Raw genomic sequence first — 19,515 nt, 5'->3', positions numbered from 1 at the left:
AAATAGCTGCGATCCTAGTAGTAGGAAAAAACCTCGCCAGAAATAATTTCTTCATCTCGATTCAGTTGGTGATAGAGTTGGGTGGGAGACAATACAACTAATCTTTTGCTAAATCTGCTAGTGAAAATGGAAATGCTCTAAGTCTAACATCATCTCCTGATATAACATGTGGGTTCCATGTAGATCAAATCATATCCAATTCTTGTAATGCCTATTGGGATCTTCACCAGATAGTCCATGAAACTTCGATATTAGATGAGTAATTTTTCATAACTCGAAGTCTACCTCTAAATTAGAATATTGAATGCAGAATGAATCATCTAACAAATCTGTTACCTAAAGCTCTCTAAGAGTCTATTCAGTGTTGTTCTCCATGTTACTTAACAAATCTGAGGTCCTGATTACACTAAAACTCTGAAACTGCTAATTTCACATAAAAAATTTCCTAGTCTTACCTGAAACATTCATGTAAATACCATCAAAAGATACAGGAAAATATATAAGATAGAATGCGTGCATAAAAAAGAAGAAATAATTAAACCTAAATAATATTTTTAAATTTTTTTCAGAAACAAGAGAGAAAATAGAAAAAATAATCCTAAGATCACCGAACACCGCTAACATTCCCCGATAGCGGTGCCAAATTTTGAAAAGGTCGTTTTTGTTGTGATATGATATCTAAAGAATTTAAGTACTAAATCCCTCTAATTACACTAATGTAGTATAGAAATGACTCAGGTCATCTCCCAATGAATACAATGATAGGATGATAATGTAGGATTGTCTGTTATTCATATTTTTGAGGTTTTAATATGAAAAAAGGGGTTTTGAATTTTTGATTATAAATCTAACAAATGAAAGCAAAGTAAGTAGGGAACTAATCTAATGCTGGAATGAAATTTAACTAAGTGTCAATAATTAATCCACAACGCATTATCACTCTACGCTATGAGTTTCACCATCAATGCAATTAAATTAAGAAATAAAATAGCAAAGTATTAAATGAACCCTAATATAGTAAATTAAGATAATGCAAGTAATGAGAGCTAAGTCTAACTTAACTGCAATTGTAGAAAATGAAAGACAACATTAAATAAAACATCAACAAAACTAAGCATTGAATGAAACCTACAACATTAAAGAAAGCTAATCTAATCTAATCTAATGACATCCAAATGAAGAACTAATGACATCCAAATGAAGAACTAGAACTTGAAGAAATTGGAAGAACAAGACAAGAAAGAATGAAGGAAAGTAAAATGCATCAAATTATGTCAAATGAAGAACTAATGACATCCAAATGAAGAACTAGAACTTGAAGAAAATGGAAGAACAAGATAAGAAAGAATGAAGGAAAGTAAAATGCATCAAATTATGTCAAATGAAGAACTAATGACATCCAAATGAAGAACTAGAACTTGAAGAAATTGGAAGAACAAGACAAGAAAGAATGAAGGAAAGTAAAATGCATCAAATTAAACTTAACTACTGGTTGAAATAATTCACCAAACAAGTTGTGTGCATGAAAGTATTTAAGCATGATACGTACAATTCAAACATGAGAAATCAAGTTCAATACAAGCATTCAACCATGATTAATAAACATCGACATGATTTAAACTAAGTTAACCAAACTTCCTCTTTCACGATCCACTCTGAGTCGACTACCCTTCGCCATCATACGAAGGACCTAAATCTGGAATGCCAAAGCCGGTGGATAACATCATAAACGACCAACTGCTGATCACGAACAATGACGTATCCGACTAGAATTGATTGGAATGGAATTGTTCACTGAAATGGAGAAGTCTTGTTCTTCTGCAACACAATCCACAGAAGAAGGGCTCCACAGCACACAGTGCTGGATTTTCTTGTGTGATTTCTGCCGGAATTGTGAAGAAGGAACGACTGGTGAAGCTTCTGCCAGAAAAGGACTAAACACACTGAAATCTCTGGATACACTCCTGCTTTCGCAACGCCGTCTATAGAAGAAACCCTCCACAGAGCTCAGTGATGGAATAAGAAACTCGCTAGAGAAGAAGTTGCACAGCCGTCGCCCTCTTTGGAATCCTCTGCCATTGCAACCCGCTGGAGGCAAAGATCCTCAGAAAAGGTGCCGAAATGTGAAGAAACATCATAGAACCCCTCCGATGAGCTGGAGATGACCAGAGCTCGCTGCTACCACCACTGCCTTGAACCCTACTTCCGGAATTGCTCAAGCAGGGAATTAACGAAGAAATGGAAGAAGGAGACTCACCAAAGAACGCCTCTGGTGAGTTGAGCACGGTCAGCGTGGCATCGCCATCACTCGCAGTCGCTGGAAGGAACGTTGTGCCGTCGCCGCTTGAAGCAGATCGGAGAAGAAAGGATACTCGGGGGTGTTGGGGGGAGAAAACGCGAGCAGAGTCGCGCACAGTGCAAAGAGAAAACCCGAGCCGAGAATGCTTTGAGCAGAAAATCACCCTTTAAAGCTTCCACTGAACCGGCCCTGAACCGAACTAGAATTGAAGCTTAAACCACTGAATCCAAATTGAATCGGATTTGCAATTTCTTCCTGGGCTTGTGAAATTGGGCTTTTCTCCTTTCTTAATCTAGAAATCGAACTTAACTCTCGATAGCTTTTATTGAACCATTTGGATCGAGCTGATTCGTTGGTCTCCCTCAATTCCTGTAAGACAAATTAACATGATCAATTAATAGTCACAATCCCTATCAAATTTACAAAAAAATAGAAATGGAAACTCCCAAGGATAAAAGCTATGAAAAATAGCAATAGAATAACATATCCAAATGTTAACTATCAGTTGCCCCTTAGCACTACTTGTATAGTGGCCACCACAAGTTTAATGAATTCTTTTATTGTCATGGTAATAACATTTGACCTTTCATGAGCTTTCGCATAGGATTGTCTAGTGTCATCCATCTTATGTCTCAATCTAGTCTTTAACTCAGATTTTCCACAGACAATGTTAATTTGATCATACTTGAGAACGGAAATGTTTCTCACCGGGTATGGATTGTTATTATTGCTGATCAAAAAGGTTATGTGATTTCTATTCTACGAAGAAAAAAACTCATAGAAAATGAGTTAGAATAATGGTTAGGGGAGTCCCGGCGAAACCACTCTAACACTCAAGTCAGATTTTTAGTGAAAAAGAAAATAGTTGCTGGAAATTAGGGTTTTGAAAGTATGTGTGCATGTACCTTTGCTCATAAGAATCGATTATCTTTTATAGGATCGTACCTTTCCATCATGTTCTCCCTATTCGCCCTCCTTTCTCACTATCGTGGTCAGGTTTCCTGCCATGAATACCTATTACGACCCATTTATGTTGGAATTTATAGCTGCATTTTCTATCTTTCTCATGATGATGACTGCATTATTCATTATTCTCCCAAAAATAGCATAATACTTCATTAATCTAACTTTTGATAACTGAGACAATTTCAATTTAGTTTGAACGAGCCAAGTGTAGTCAAGAGTCGGCCATTGAGTGTAGCTAGAAGTCGAATTTCAAGTGTGGCCAGGAGTCGGGAGTTGGGCATCGAGTGTAGCTAGGAGTTTGGAGTCGGGAGTAGTTGAGAGTCAAGAGTCAGGTATTGAGTGTAGCCGGGAGTCGAGAGTAGCTGGGAGTCAGCCACCAAGAGTAGTCGGGAGTCAGCTCTTATTGATCTTGCGTACCATTCTGATTTGATTATTGATCTTCTTAACCATGTGACACCTAGAAATTACCCCTGCATCAACATATATTGAATTTCTGTCGCATATAGAGAATTACATTTCTTACCTCTAGTTATCGTCAAAGACCATTTGTATGTTCTATTCTCTACATCAAGGTAATTGTGTCAACCCTCATCATCAAGCATACTGGTCGAAATCAAATTAAGGGGAACACCAAGAACATAACTCATATTTCTTGAATAGACAACACAATTGGAAGTGTTATGAACCACTACAGTCTGCAACCCAATCTAAATTCTGACTGTAAAAGTTACAATTTCAATGTCATGAATAATATTACCTATATAATGATCATCAGTTGATAATATTACCTATATTGTCTTAATCTTTTTCTTTATTTTGCTCCCTACTTTGCATTGAAACTCATTTTCACCTAGCACAATGGTGACACTTAATCTCTATTTTTTATTTGGATCATCCTTGTTACTTATCATTACCATCATAGTTTTTAGATTTCTACTATTCTGCTTCCTCGTATTTCAGTAATAAGTATCTGACTTGGTTATCATTATCATCATCTTCTAAGTGAGTAGAGTTGACAAGAGAAATAACAAGAATGAATAATAAGACACCAAATTGTTGTGTGAAAAATCATCCATGGTATAAAAAAAATTATAGGTTTTGACTACTAAAGAACTTTCACTATTAAAATTAGTAGGTACATCAAATCTTTTCTATACCTTTATTAACCTTTTAGCTAAGAACAAATATAGTATATGTTCTTATCAATTTAATTCTTGAAGATAATAATCATTAATTACTCGTCCAAAATAAATCATCAATCTAAAAGTTTAGATATTAACAAAATACTAACAATAAAAGAGAAGATTTAATGATCCCAATTAGTATAACGGTAGCTTAGATCACCACTAACAATATACTTAAAATTAATGAAATTTGGTGAAGATTTCACAAACAACATACTAAAACTTATTGTAATTTAGTGAAGATTTACCATCTGATCTTGTGTGTTTCACTTAAGAAATATTTTTTTTTTTTAAAAAAAAACTGTCTCCTTGTCTTCTCTTTTTTATTGTTATTAATTTTTTATCTTCATCAAACAAAGCTTTGTGCTTATCTATAAAATATGAGATATGATGTCCTAATTATGTAATAAAAAATGTTAACAAAGATGGATATGGGTGAAATAACAAGACTAACGTGGCTTAAATGAAGCATCAAAGGACAATTTTATATATATATATTTTAGAGCTTAGAAAGAAGAAAGTTGTACTTACCTATCTCCAAGGAAAGTTTTATGCATTAGTGCTGTGTAATTTTATTTAGTATTTGTAAGGATGAACAAGAATGAATAGATAAATAAATATTAAGCAGATGAAATTAATTTATTCTTTTAGATGGATATAATAGGAATAATTAAGTCTTTATCAGACTCAGCCATATCTATTTTCCACTACAAGAAATTTGATATTCAACCACACCTAATAGACAACGATTTTTCAAAAAACTGTTGTTATTTTTTCATTTAACAATAATTTTATTGAAAACTGTTATTGTTGGTCATGTTTTTCTGAAAATAGACAACGATTTTTAAAAAATCATTGTCTTTTGTATGTCAAAGATAACAATTTTTGAAAACTGTTGTCTATGAGATTTTTTTTTAGCATACGACAATAGTTTTAATCAACCGTTATCTATTAGCATTGATTACATGTTAATAAACAACAATTTTATTAAATTGTTGTCTTTGTGCGTGTTTTGGAGTTTAAAATTATTGTGTTGTCTATGTGCATGTTTTATTAAATTATTGTCCAACATAGTTATTTGTCCATTTTCATGGATAATAATTTCTTTATAGAATCTCATTTTTATGGATAAATGAAATTTATATAACTAGATATTTTCTCTCTTAAGATGTTATATCTATAGCAATTCAATGAATTTAGGGAAAAATAAAATAAAATAATAAATCTATAAATATTTGGAAAATGAATTTATTTAACCACTTATTAAATTTTAGAAAAAATTTCTAGATTTATTTGGGGTTTTTTTTAATGAATTTATAAATAATTCAGATAACTAACGTGGTATGGGAAAAAGTCTCTTGTGTAATCTATTTAAAGGAAATGTTGATTTACAAAATTTGTTTTTTGCTTTTTGCCCTTAACCTCCGCCGTTTCCTCTCCTCTTTCGCGATTTCGAAACCGCCCTCACGCGACTTCGAAGCCGCCGGCCCTACTTTGGACTCTTCCGTCTTCCCCTCCCCACCGTGTACCGACGCAGAAGACGCCGACCACATTCCCATCGTCACCGACCGCATGAGCCCTCTGCCACCTCCCTCGGCCGACATGGGGTCTTCGCCCAACCCCTTCTCTATTCGTCGTCGTCTTGGTGACCTAAGCAGGGCACTGCCCCGACCGCCGCCAAGGACTTGAGATCCTTGGCAGTCTTCTGACAGAGACCCGACCCTTGCCCTCAAGGCAGTCAATGTCCGCACGCCCTGCCCTCAACGTAGCCGAATTGGGTAATCAGTTTCATTAACAATGTTAATTAAAGTTCTGATTTTGTTAATTATGATTGATTAATCGGATGTTAGGTTAATAAGTTAATTGAATTAAAGTTCATAGATGCATGCATGCTAACAGTAAAATTTAATCAAATAACTAAATGGGGATCGATTAATCAATCCAAATGATAGTTAAGATTTATCCTTTCGTTGTCTAATGGTGTTGTTCTTCTCTTTTGATGAAAAGCTCACTTATTAATAACGGATTGGATCTTCCTGGTCCCTTCGATTCCTCTACGAGAGTTGGTTAAGGTTAGGGCTGTAAACAAGCCGAGCCGAGCCGAGCTTTGGGGTGTTCAAGCTTGTTTGATAAGATAACCGAGCCGAGCCGAGCTTAAAATGAACCAAGCTTTTGAAATGAGTGTTCAAGCTTGGCTTGGTTTATTTTTTATGAGCTTGAGCTTGTTTGAAGCTTGGCTTGAGCTTGGTTCGTTTATATGTTATCAAGCTCTCAATTCAAGCTTGGCTTGAGCTTGGTTCGAGCTTGGCTTGAGCTTGGTTTGAGCTTGGTTCGTTTAGATGTTATCAAGCTCTCAATTCAAGCTTGGCTTGAGCTTGGTTCGAGCTTGGCTTGAGCTTGGTTTGAGCTTGGTTCGTTTAGATGTTATCAAGCTCTCAATTCAAGCTTGTTTGATTGTTTGAAACTTTTAATTGTTTGATTGGTTATTAAGATTGATAATTTAAATTTATTTATTTTATTTTATTATTTATTTATCATATTGAAAAGAATTTTATTAATAAATATTGTTCGTGAACATTGTTCACGAACGTTGTTCACGAACATTGTTCACGAACGTTGTTCACGAACGTTAACGAGCTGAACACATATGTGTTCAAGCTTGTTTGTTTAGCTTAACGAGCTGTTCAAGCTTGTTTGTTTAATTAATCTAATGTATATTGAACGAACATAAACAAGCTCTTATCAAGCCGAACACCAAGCTTGTTCACGAACGCTTGGTTCATTTACAGCTCTAGTTAAGGTATTCTTTCTTTCCATGCATCAGGTGTATAGGAAAAATAATATAAGTGCTTATGCATGGAATTTGGACAGTTTCGTAATTATGTTAGAAATTTTATAGAACTCTTAAATTTTAAGCAAACAATCAATTGATTTGATAACAAGAAATATCAATTAGGTAAAATTTGAGATCCAGATATCATAGCCCTTTGCATTCCTTTCCTTGGATTGGATCTAATGTAAATTTAGTTTTGTCATATTAATTCCTGAAAACGTAATGCCATTGATGTAACATTCCGTGCTCTGAATTCAGCATTACAAATTTTGCTGAGATTGATTAGATGAATCATAAGTCCTTATTCAATCCATTTAGAATTCGTTACAACACATGTAAGAAGATTAAATAATCACTAGACAAGGAGAACAGATGATTAACCTACCTAGGTTGTCTATGATTATTAGAATTATGTTAATACTTAGCTTTGTTCTGTATCCTATGTTTGTAGGATTTGAGTTCGAAGCAAACCCTTTGACTAGACGGTTTGGACACTCTACATTTTCTACATTTGAGGTGGGTAATTTCTGCTTGTTTTCTTTAGTTTCTTTGACCTTAGTGCATGATTCTATTATTTGCGTTCATTGTGTAGTAGTTCTTGCTTGTCTTCTACATTTGACTTGTTTCTCTAAATGATGAAACTTAAACTAAAGATTAGAAAGTCAACTAATGTAACATGCCACTCCACTTCTCTTCTTGTAATTTAGCTCATGATCAATGTAAACTGAAAGGATTAATCCAGAGCATATGGTAACTTTCTGGATTCATTTTTATTTAAGACATTCTTTCTTTTAATGGTCCCTTTTAGAATTTAATGTATGACTTATTCCTCAGCATCACATGGAGTGTGTGGGAACCTTTGCATTAGATTGCCCCTTTTAGAATTTAACGCTTCTTGATCACTGAAAAATAACGTTTGCATGGTTTATAATAGAAGCTTTGTATGCAGTGACATAGAATGAAAATTTTGCTTCATAAGAAATTTAAGAGCCACCATATTGTTTCAAGAGGTTACTATTTAGGTTCCATAGATAACGCTTTTTGCACTTCTGTTAGATGACTAGATTAAAAGGTTTTTATGGTTATGTAACATTTAAGTAGTGCAATTAGAATCTGGTGTACAATTTGGTTTTTAATTTGTAATATATGTCTTTGTTTGAGTAGGTGCCCTCAAAAGTACTAGGAAGAGCGCCGAAAAACTAAAAAAATGAAGAGACTTTAATAAATTGAGGAGCACTAGGAGCTGCAGTGCCTCCTCTTCATCGACATCTAAGCAGAAAATTTCATGTTATATTGCTCTACCTTTGTTTTAATAGTGTTGTTAGTTATCATTTTGTTGGTTGCTTATGAAATTTCTTTAGAATGCTGTCGATATTATTTTCAAATGTTAGAAAATTGTATATTAAATTTTATTTTAAAATTTAGTATTTTGAATGATTTATAATATTGGAAAATTGTGTATTAATTTTTTTTATTTTTTATTTGAAAAAAGACAACGGTTTTTCATTGTTGTCGTAGGTAGTTTAAAACTGTTGTTGAAGGCCATGTTATTAAATACACACACTAAAAGACAACGGTGAAAAACTGTTATCTTTGAAGGAAAAGATAACAGTTTTTTACCGTTGTAAAACTGTTGTCTTTGCCTTCAAAGACAACGGTTAAAGCCTGTTGTCTTTGGGCACCCCCTTTAACAACACGGCATTTAACAACAGTTCTAAAGGGGCTATAACAACGGTGAAAAACTTGTTAGACTTTTTTCTTGTAGTGTTCCTATCATATCTTTATCTATATTTAAATAATTTTATTTTATATTATCATTATCAATTAAATTGTTTTGATATTCCTTTAGTATTTATTATAATTGTATATTATTTAATTGGGACATTTATAATGGCCTAAGTGTTTTCATACCATAAGTTTTTTCTCAATAGATAAAATTCTAAATTTTTTTCTCTAATATTCTTATTTTTCTTAGATAGATAATTGAGAAAAAATATTTATCTATTCATCTATTCCTTCACCTATTCAATTGTACATAAAATCTGTGTATTTTATAATCTTGCTGTCTCAATCTTGGACTCAACTAATCCTTGAGGTAAGCGACCTTCCCCAAGTTCACCCATCGAATAAATTTGGAAGTGCGAGCGACTCTTGCCTGGTAGCTAATGCCCCAAAATTTTCATTCCGCCAAAGGAAAATGCTCTATAGTGCATCGTGCGTAGTAGGGATTCAAACTGTGGATGCTTAGGTAATTTGTTGAATGTGTTGTTGCTGCACCATGCCTGAGGGCAAAGGTTTGTGTTTTGGTACAGTAGAAGGAATCATGAATTGATAAAGCAACTGAACTAGAAAAAAAAAAGAGTAATGATGTAGAACACGAATGAAAAGAGCATAAAAAAGGCAACAAATGGCATGGTGCCGATGTGTAAATTACTAGTTCAACCTAGTGAACGAACCTTCCCATGTTTTGCTTCATTCGCGTTCTTCCTTTCCCCTTCAAACATCCAACCCTTAAATGGAGCCCAAAAATTCTCCTTTATCTTCATCCCAGCGAGCAGACAAAGAGAAGGGAATCATTAGACCCAAATTGCTCAACGAAGGAACTTAGCTATTGGAGTGAAATTGTGCAGCCTGTCTCCCTTGCTCCTAATGAAAAAAAATACTATGAAGGAGACTTCAAACCCAATGAAGGATTCAGCACGTCTCCCTTTAGGTTTCTCTAACTTGTACACTCCAACCCTTTCTTCTCGTCCCTTCAATTGTGACCCCTAAACGAGTACCCTCCCTTCAAGTCGATCAAAAAACTCCAAGTAGCGACAAGCTCCCCTCAAAATTCATGGATACAACATTTGGGTATGTATTAGATTGTTCAATCTCTTAATTATTGGGCTGGGAAATGGTTGGAAATTAGGTTTCTTTTGGTTTAAGAGTGTTATAACATCTAGAGTGACTGTTGTATACATAAAAGTGTCTACACAGATTGAACATTTGTTTAGGACTTTTATATATTCCATCTCTTTGTTTCTTAGCAACTAGTAAACAAGTTACATTTAAAATACTTACCCGCCTTGAATTTTTATATAAATGCAGGTGAAGAAAGTGTCATGGAACAAAGCAAAAATGATTCAAATGAGGCAACAAATAACAACGAACATGTGCATAAAGATCCATCTAGTTTAAATAAAGTTAAGATTCCTGAGATTTGATTAACTTTTTCATCTGAAGAGGAGGTCTGTAATTTTTATAATCCTATGCTCAAAATGTTGGTTTCGGTATTTCCAAATTAGGTGGAAAAAATGGAGATGATGGAAAGCAAAAATATTTCGTTATTGGATGTGCCAAATGTGGCAAGACAGTATCTCAAGCAAAAAAATATTTTATACCCTCAACCTTCTACTAAGATGGATTGTAAAGCTAAGATTAATATTGTTATTCAAAATGATGAAAGCTTGGTGATAACTAGTGTCTACCTTGAACATAATCATATCTTAAGCCCGAGAAAGTCATGACATTTTAGATGTAATAAAGTATTGGATCCTTTTACAAAGAGGAAACTAGAATTAAATAATCAAGCTGGAATAATTTTGAGTAAAAATTTTCATTCATTTGTAGTTGAGTCTAGAGGCTATAAGAATTTAGCATTGAATGAGAGAAAATGTAAAAATTATATTTTAAAAGCTAGAAGGTTGAGGTTAGGGAATGAAGATATTGAAACCTTTGTTAGTACTGGAACTACCAGCTAATTGAACATAATTTTGATAATGACAGAGGGTTCAAAGTTAAGCTGTGTTGTGATCTAACAAGGTTAACTAAGTGTGTAGGAAACTTCTAGTTGAGGCTAGGAAAGAAGTCCTAATTGAGAGGATTGGGAAAAAAAAGTCCTGGTCGAGAGGATTGGGCATGCAGTCCTGGTCGAGAGGATTGGGCAAAAAGTCTTGGTTGAGAGGATTGGACACATAGTTCTAGTTGAGAGGATTAGGCATGAAGTCCTGGTCGAGAGAATTGGGCATGAAGTCCTAGTCGAGTGGACTAGGCACAAGACTTGGCAGATTGAGGACATTGAGCATAAGTCCTAGGGGTCATGAACATTAGACGGAAGTCTAGGCAGATCAAGGATTAGACGTCTAGCGAAAGTCTGGAAGGTCAAGATCAGAGGCTGAGCAAAAGTCTAAATAGGTGTTTGGCAAAGCTAAATTCTCCTAAGAGGAGTAGATGAGGATGTGTTCCCAGTTGAGAAAATAGTAGGCATCGATCCTAAGGTTCCAGGGAAACCTAAAAGTCAGGACTACATAGTCTAAACTGGACTGACCTTATTGCATTCCATATATTTATTGTGCTAATTTTATTATGCATGTATTAGATTTCTAGACCAAGGTGGTCTAGGTACCTAGAAGGTGTTGGTTAGTCCTAGAAAAACCGTACCGGCTCCATTGTATAAAAATTTTGTACAAGTGTCGAACCTTTCCTTAAATAACCTATTGTGTTCTTTAGAAGTTAAATTAGGAATCGCAGATGGAACTTAACATCATTGATTCCAAATTTAACTTATCTGTTCTTAATGGTTTAGATTTGAATCGCAAGCGGAACTTAACACTATTGATTCAAATCCACCTATGTTATTAATTCCATTAAATATTAATTTTCAAAATTAACTTCCAGGACTACATGGCGAGACACATGACCTTCTTGGATATGGGAGCAACCACCACCGCCTAAACAAAGCCTTTTAAGGAAAGCTAATATTTAATTTCCTTAAATAACTCTAGGTTAACCAAAAAGAACAATCGAATCACAAATTTGAAAACAAAGAAAACACAAATTCGAAACAAATCCGAAAACTCTAAAATCATATGCATCTTGTGTTTGGTATTTCCAAAAATAACTTATACAAAGAAAACTAGTATGATGCGGAAAATAATTACTAGTTATACCTTTCTTTGTAAGCAAATAACCTCTTGATCTTCTACCGTATTCCTCTTCTTATCCCGGACGTTGTGTGGGCAACGATCTACCGAGATGAGAATCCATCTAAACCACCTTCTTCTCCAAGCAATATTCGGCCACCACAATAGCTCCATGAAAGGATGAGGTTCGGCCACCACAAAGCTCCAAGGGATGTTTCCTTTCTCTCCTTCTTCTCCAAGCTAGAATCCGGTCACCTTCAAGCTCCATGAGATGATGAGGTTCGGCCAATGAAGAAGAAAGAAAAGGAAGAAGAGAAAACTTCTATGGCCTGCCACACCAAGGAAGAGAGGGAGAGAAAAAGAATAGAGTCGTTAGCCATGAAGGAACCTCTACCCTTTCTTTTATAATCCTTGGTCTTAGCAAATAAGGAAACTTCCTTAATTCCTTTGCCATGAAAAAGAAAAATTATTTTAATTAAAAATAATTTTCTTTTCTCAATAATAATGGTCGGCCACCTTTTCTCCCAATCAAGGAAATTTTAATTCACATAAGTATTAAAACTTCCTAATTTGCTTCCGGAAATTTATAAAAAATTTCTCCAATAATTTTTCCCTTCATGGTGTTTTATAAAAAAAAATTATAAATTAAATCTTTCTTTTAAACATGTGGATAAAAAGAAAGTTATCTCTAAAAATTAAAATCTCTTTCAATCTACAAATAAGGAAAGATATCAAATCTTTTCTTAATCTTTTGTAGAAGCTTTATAAAAGAAATATTTAATTTTTAAACTTTCTTTTAAATCATGAACATGGTTAAAAAAGGAAAGTTTTCTCAAAATTAAAATTTACCTTTCAATATACAAATAAGGAAAGATTTCAAATCTTTTCTTAATCTTTTGTTAGAAAGCTATAAAAGGAATTATTTAAATTTCAAACTCTCTTTTAAAACCATGATATCCACATAAGAAATAATTTTAATAAAAACCTCTTTTTAATATGATGTGGCCGGCCACACCAAGCTTGGATTCAAGCTAGGGCCGGCCACACCAACTCAACTCATCCTATTTATTTGGTCGGCCCAAGCTTGCTTGGCCGACCCCAATAGGATGGGTATAAAGGTAGGTAAGAAGTGGGTATGTGGTGGGTATAAATCTCTATATACAAGAGGCTACGATAGGGGCCGAGAGGAGAAATTGGTTTTGGTCTCCCGATGAAATTAAGCTTCTCGTGTTCGCCCTGAACACACAACTTAATTCATCAATAATAATTCATACCACTAAAGAATTATTATTGAACTATCGCACCAATCCCAAATTACATTTTGAGCTCCTTCTTATTATGAGTGTGTTAGTCTCCCTGTGTTTAAGATGTTGAATGTCCACTAATTAAATGAGTTACTGACAACTCACTTAATTAATATTTTAGTCCAAGAGTAGTACCACTTAACCTCATCATCATGTCAGACTAAGTCCACCTGCAGGGTTTAACATGATAATCCTTATGAGCTCCTCTTGGGTCATTTTCAACCTAGATTACTAGGACATAGTTTCCTTCTATAATCAACAACACACACTATAAGTAATATCATTTCCCAACTTATCGGGCTTATTGATTTATCGAGCTAAATCTCACCCATTGATAAGTCAAAGAAATAAATACTAAATATATGTGTTTGTTATTATATTAGGATTAAGAGCACACACTTCCATAATAACTAAAATCTAGTTCTTTTATAAAGTCAGTACAAAAAGAACTTACCTAAAATGGTCATACTCAATACACTTGGAGTGTATCAGTGTAATTTATTAGTTAAGATAAACTAATACTTAATTACACTACGACACTTCAATGGTTTGTTCCTTTCCATTTTAGTCGCGAGCAACTGTTTATAATTTATAAAGAACCGACAACATGATCTTCTGTGTGTGACACCACACACCATGTTGTCTACTATATAAATTAATTGAATAAATTATATTTAACAAATAAATGTAGATATTTGACCATTGTGATTCTTTTTTTTTTTCTAAATAAATGTTTATACAAAAGCTAGGCTTTTAGTATACACTCTAACAGAAGGGATCCAAGAGCCTAGAACTGAGGTGCCTAGAAAGGATCTAGGCATTTGGGATAGGATAATGCTTTGAGGAACAAAGTCTCATTCGATCAATGCCATGGCAGCTATTGAGGACCTGGAAGAATAGAGGTGCTTGAGATTGAGGTTCCTTGATCAGGATAAGCTATGATGAGAATGGATCAGGATCATATCGCTCCGAATAGAGGCACCTCAACGAGAATACAGGCGCCTGGATACTCCTTTATAAGGAGGGTTCGAACAAAGCACACAACACAACTTCTACAAGCAACTGATGCTCAAAAGCTTGCCACACTACTTTAATTTCCAATGCTACTATGTTGTGACTCTACTCCACAACTGTGCTCTACACCGGATTTTCATATTGTCAGTATAATTTATTTTATGCAAAATTGTAATCATTGCTTTGTACTTTCTTTGTACTTATTAAATTTCTAGTGGATTTTCTAACGAAAGAGATACTCGATCGTCGGCCTTGGAGTAGGTGTCATCATAGGCTTTGAACCAAGTATAAGAAAAGTATTAGTCATGTTTTTCTTCTTCTTTATTTTAATTTCATTGCGTATCTCTCGAGTCTTATGAAAAATGTAAAAAAGTCACAAATTTTCCCCCCCCCCCCCCCCCCCCCCCTCTCTAGCACTGTTTTCTCGATCCTACTGACTTGAGTACTTATTTTTACTGCATGCAAAGTCAAAACTTAAACTTTTTTATGTGCATGATTTAGATGGAGAATCTCGAATAAGAAATATTTTTTTGGCAGATGCAAGATGTAGGGTTGCATATAATTACTTTATGATGTCGTGACTTTGATATAACCTATTTGACTAATAGTTATAACATGAAATTTGCTTCATTTATTAGAGTGAATCATCATGGTCAATCTATTTTACTTGGTTGTGGATTATTATCAAGCGAAGATTTAAAAATATTCATATGATTGTTCAAATTGTGGTTGACAAGTATGCTCAGACGTGCTATAAAGGTTATAATCACAGACCAATGTCGCGCCATGGTAATTGAAATTGCAGAGGTATTTTTGAATTCTCATCATCGTTTATATCTGTGGCACATTATGAAAAAACTTCCAACAAAATTAGGTGGTCATGCTCAATATAAAATGATAAAGAAGCAATTGAAGAACTTTGTTTATAACTTGCTTTCAGTTGATAAATGTGAAGAGAATTGAATAAAAATGATTGATGAGTTTAATTTAGAGAATGATGATTGGTTAAAATCTTTGCATGAAGAATCGAATAAATGGATACTTATATACATCAAAGATAACTTTTGTGCAGGTATGCCCACATCTCAAAGAAGTGAAAGTATGAATGTTTTTTTTTATGACTACCTCCATTCTAAAATATCCTTGAAGTAATTTGTTAAGCAGTATGATAATGCTTTGAAAAAGAATATTGAGAAGGAAAAAAGTTTAGATTTTAGTTCTTTTAATTTTATCATACTAGTAATAATTGATTATCCTATTGAAGATGATTTAAAAGTGTCTACACTAGCAACTTATTTAAGTTGTTCCAACATGAAGGAAGAGGGTTGATATTTTGCAATCATTGGTGAAGCAAGAAGGGACAACCTTGATATTAGAAGTTGTAGAAACTATGTTGAGAAAAAATAGAGAACCCCTATGAGAAGCTTTCTTTAGTGTACATTACGCTGGGTTAGATTGCCAAGTGAATTGTCTATATAATCTATTTAAGTTTTAAGGAATTCTATAAAGGCATGTGATATCTGTGTTGATGAAAAAAATAAGATGATTAAGGTTCCTATAAATTATATTATGGATCGATGGAGCAAAGATATTAAGCACGAGTATCAAAGTATCATCAGCATTTAGAATGAATATGTTTGTGATGGAGAAAGATATCGAAATAAGCTTCTCACTCCATTGATAGAAACTTGGAGCAAGAAATGAAGATAGTTGTTTTCTTTTGGTGAAAATCTTGGAAGACACACGTGAAAAACTAATTGCTATTGATATTGATCATTCAAGGGATGAAAAAGATTGCAGTTAGTCGTCATTAACTCAATATGGTGAAAAACTGAATAAAGTATCTAGATTTAGTACAAAAGTGATACACTCTTCATTAAAAATTCAATCTTGAGGTTGCCCACCTACAAAGAGGAAACCGAATAAATTATAAAGAAATTAGTTGCAAAGGTCCGAAAGAAAATTTGATTTATTATGATTTGACAATAGATAATTATTCTCCGATACCCATGATATAACTTCTATTTTATATACTACATTTTTAGTTAAAGTTCTTTGTTTACTATTTATAGGTTTCTTTGTTACAGGTATGTAAAAGTGATTTATAGCTAAAGATCTTTGCATTGCAACTACTTTGTTGTGCATAGGTATGTGATCAACTTTCAAATAATATTTGTCTTTTATTATATGTAAGACAACATTAGTTATTTTGGATTTTTTTTGTACTTGCAGTAATATGAGTGTCTATAGTGTATCCACTAATGTAGTTTCTATATTGTAGGTTTAGTTGATTCAATAGTGTGGAGGTAGTGGTTGTGGCCTAAATTTTTAATTCTCTTGTTGAAATCCGTCTTGCATTAGAGTTCTGAATGGGGTGTATGAAATGTATTCTTGGAAAATGCTAATTTGATACTTGGACTTTTAATGTATTTTGTTAGTGAGAGAATTGGTCATTCTTTAAGTGCACTTTTTGTGCTTTGATCTGACCCAAGTATCTTTATGATTCAGTTATATTTTTTACATTTTGTGTTCACTTATGGATTTATAAGTCTTTCTTTTGGTTGCTTTCTCAAGGTCGTACTCTATCAGTGAGAAATATAATTGTTAAGGTTCATAGAAAAAATGTTATTTTTGAACAATCATAATTTTTTTGGCAAAACAATCACATTTTTCTGTGTAATAGAACATATGTTGTAGTGATTGGTTGTGGTTTTTTCTTTAAAAAACCATAGGAAACAATAACATTGTCATTTAGAAAAAAAGTACTTCCAAGCCATGTTTTCAACTACCATATTTCACCTTGTGGTTATGTTTTTTTTCCAAAAAACATAGGAAATAGTAGTACTTTTGTTTGAAAAAATAATTATTTACAAGTCTTATTTTTTTTTTGGCAAAAGAGAAATTTCAAAGGCATAACAACCATATCTGGCAAGCATAATAGTACAATTAAACTTTGCAAGCAAAAATTTTTTGCAATACAAAAAAGTGTTGACAAGTCATATCTGGCAAGCATAAGAGTCATATTTGGCACACATATTACAACCATTAAGTAGATGGTACTTCCAAAATTACATTTCTTTTTCACATTACAATACCAACACTAATTAATCACTACTTAACCAGATGAACTAACAAACAACTATCACTACTTAACCAGATGAACTAACAAACAAATCAGATATACAGCCAAAAGCATTAAGTTCACAATCACTAATACCAAGATCAATCTCGGTACATTCCAATTTCTCAGATTATATCCATAATAAGAAGTGTATTCACTCTCTAACCTTGACTGTATTGAGTATACTCTTATCAACCTCCTAAAATATATATGGTTGTTGTCTTCATCAAATATAGTATCAGTCATCATCCACTTTAATTAGCCATGATACTTACATCCATAATAGAGTATTCTCAGATTCTTGGTCGATCTAGCTACTAACACTAATGCTCTTAGTCCGCATTCCCTACCTATTATATTTTTAAATTTGATATTACTGATGTTGTTGTTCCTTAATAATTAATGATATGAAATAGCAATCTAATATTCAAAATTTCATTAGTTAAGGAAAAGAAAAAAGAAAAAAAAGAAACCATAGTATTCAATCCCAAATTGATGAAATACATCTGTTAGTTGAACACAGCCTAGAAATAATGCAATAAGTAGACTAAGCCAAAAAAAAAAAATAATGAAAAATAATGCAGCTAAGAAATAATTTGAAAAAATAATGAAAAATAATGCAGCCTAGAAATATTGCAATAATGAAATAATGCAATAATTTGAATTTGTAATTTAGAATTTCAGTTGATTGATTTCCCATAATATTCAGCTTAAAAAAAATAGAGTAAACATAACTTTTTATTGGTTGCTAAGAAATAGAGAGACAAAATGTATAGAAACCCTCAAAAAAATGTTCAATCAGTGTAGACACTTTCATGTACGCAGCAACCACTCCAATGTTATAATACTATTAAACCAAAAGAAACCTAATTCTCAATCATTTCCCAACCCAATAATTAAGAGATTGAACAATTTAATACATACCTAGATCTTGTAGCCCTGAATTTTGAAGGGAGCTTGTCATTACCCGGAATTTTTCGAACGGCTTGAAGGGAGAGTACTCATTTAGGGGTCACGGATGAAGGGACGGGAAGAAGGGGCTGGAGTGAACGAGTAAGAGTAACCTGAAGGCAGATGGGTTGAATCCTTTGCTGAGTTTGAAGCCTCCTTCGTTGTGTTTTTTCACTGGGAGCAAGGGAGACAGATCGTGCAATTTCGCTCCAATAGTTGAGTTCCTTCATTGAGTAATTTGGGTCCGATGATTCTCTTCTCTTCGCTAGCACGCTGGGAGGAAGGCAAAGGAGAATTTTTTTAGTAAAATGGGCTTTGTTTTAGAGTTGGATGTTTGATGAGGAAAGAAAGAAAGGAAAAACGCTAATGAAATAAAAAATGAGAGAGAGAAGGTTCTTTTGCTAGGCTGAGTTGGAAATTTACACGTTGGAGCCACGTCGATCGCTGCCTTTGTTTTTTTTCTCTTTCTATTCGTCTTCTATATCATTAGTCAGGAAAACAAAAATATGGACGTTTAGGAATTTTTTGTTATAGAGACAGTAGTTTAGAAGACATCATGAATAAAGAATAATAACTTTCATTTTTTATGGAAGAGAGGATTTATAAGACATATGGTATATAAAAAATTAATAAATTAAATAATTATCCATATTTTTTTGCCTCCTATTAGTCCACTCTTCCATTATCCTCATCATCCACACGAGTTGTTATGTTTCTTTACTTTTAACTTTGTTAAATACAAAAATTTAAAAAATTAAGCGCCGATAATCATTAATATAATAAAAAAATATTCCTCTTTTAAAAGTTATCATATTAATTTTAAAATATTTTGATACATCAAATAATTTTATTGCTTTATTAAAATTTAATCAAATTAAAAATAAGTTTTACCTGCAATCTTGTTTTAACCTCACCAGAATCACTCGATCAATTACCTCT

General features: G+C 33.4%; 2 long non-coding RNA genes across 3 annotated transcripts; one reads left to right on the top strand and one right to left on the bottom strand.

The window, feature by feature from the left end:
* Positions 1-1,451: 1,451 nt before the first annotated feature.
* LOC121984475 lies at positions 1,452-18,913 on the bottom strand. Its single transcript, XR_006112914.1, has 2 exons — positions 18,550-18,913; positions 1,452-2,668 (listed from the first exon to the last, which is right to left on the bottom strand). It is a non-coding gene; the product is annotated as an uncharacterized LOC121984475 (long non-coding RNA).
* Positions 5,869-16,985, top strand: LOC121984474. Of its 2 annotated transcripts, XR_006112913.1 has the most exons (4): positions 5,869-6,227; positions 7,734-7,798; positions 16,592-16,651; positions 16,786-16,985. It is a non-coding gene; the product is annotated as an uncharacterized LOC121984474 (long non-coding RNA). The 2 variants fall into 2 exon arrangements; XR_006112912.1 differs by lacking the exons at positions 16,592-16,651; positions 16,786-16,985 and adding an exon at positions 8,447-8,645.
* Positions 18,914-19,515: the final 602 nt, after the last annotated feature.

The sequence above is a fragment of the Zingiber officinale genome, chromosome 5B (genome assembly GCF_018446385.1).
Source record: "Zingiber officinale cultivar Zhangliang chromosome 5B, Zo_v1.1, whole genome shotgun sequence".
Taxonomy (NCBI): Eukaryota; Viridiplantae; Streptophyta; class Magnoliopsida; order Zingiberales; family Zingiberaceae; genus Zingiber; species Zingiber officinale.
The sequence above is the reverse complement of the archived record's forward strand: the minus strand, read 5'-3'. Positions and strand labels throughout refer to the sequence as shown.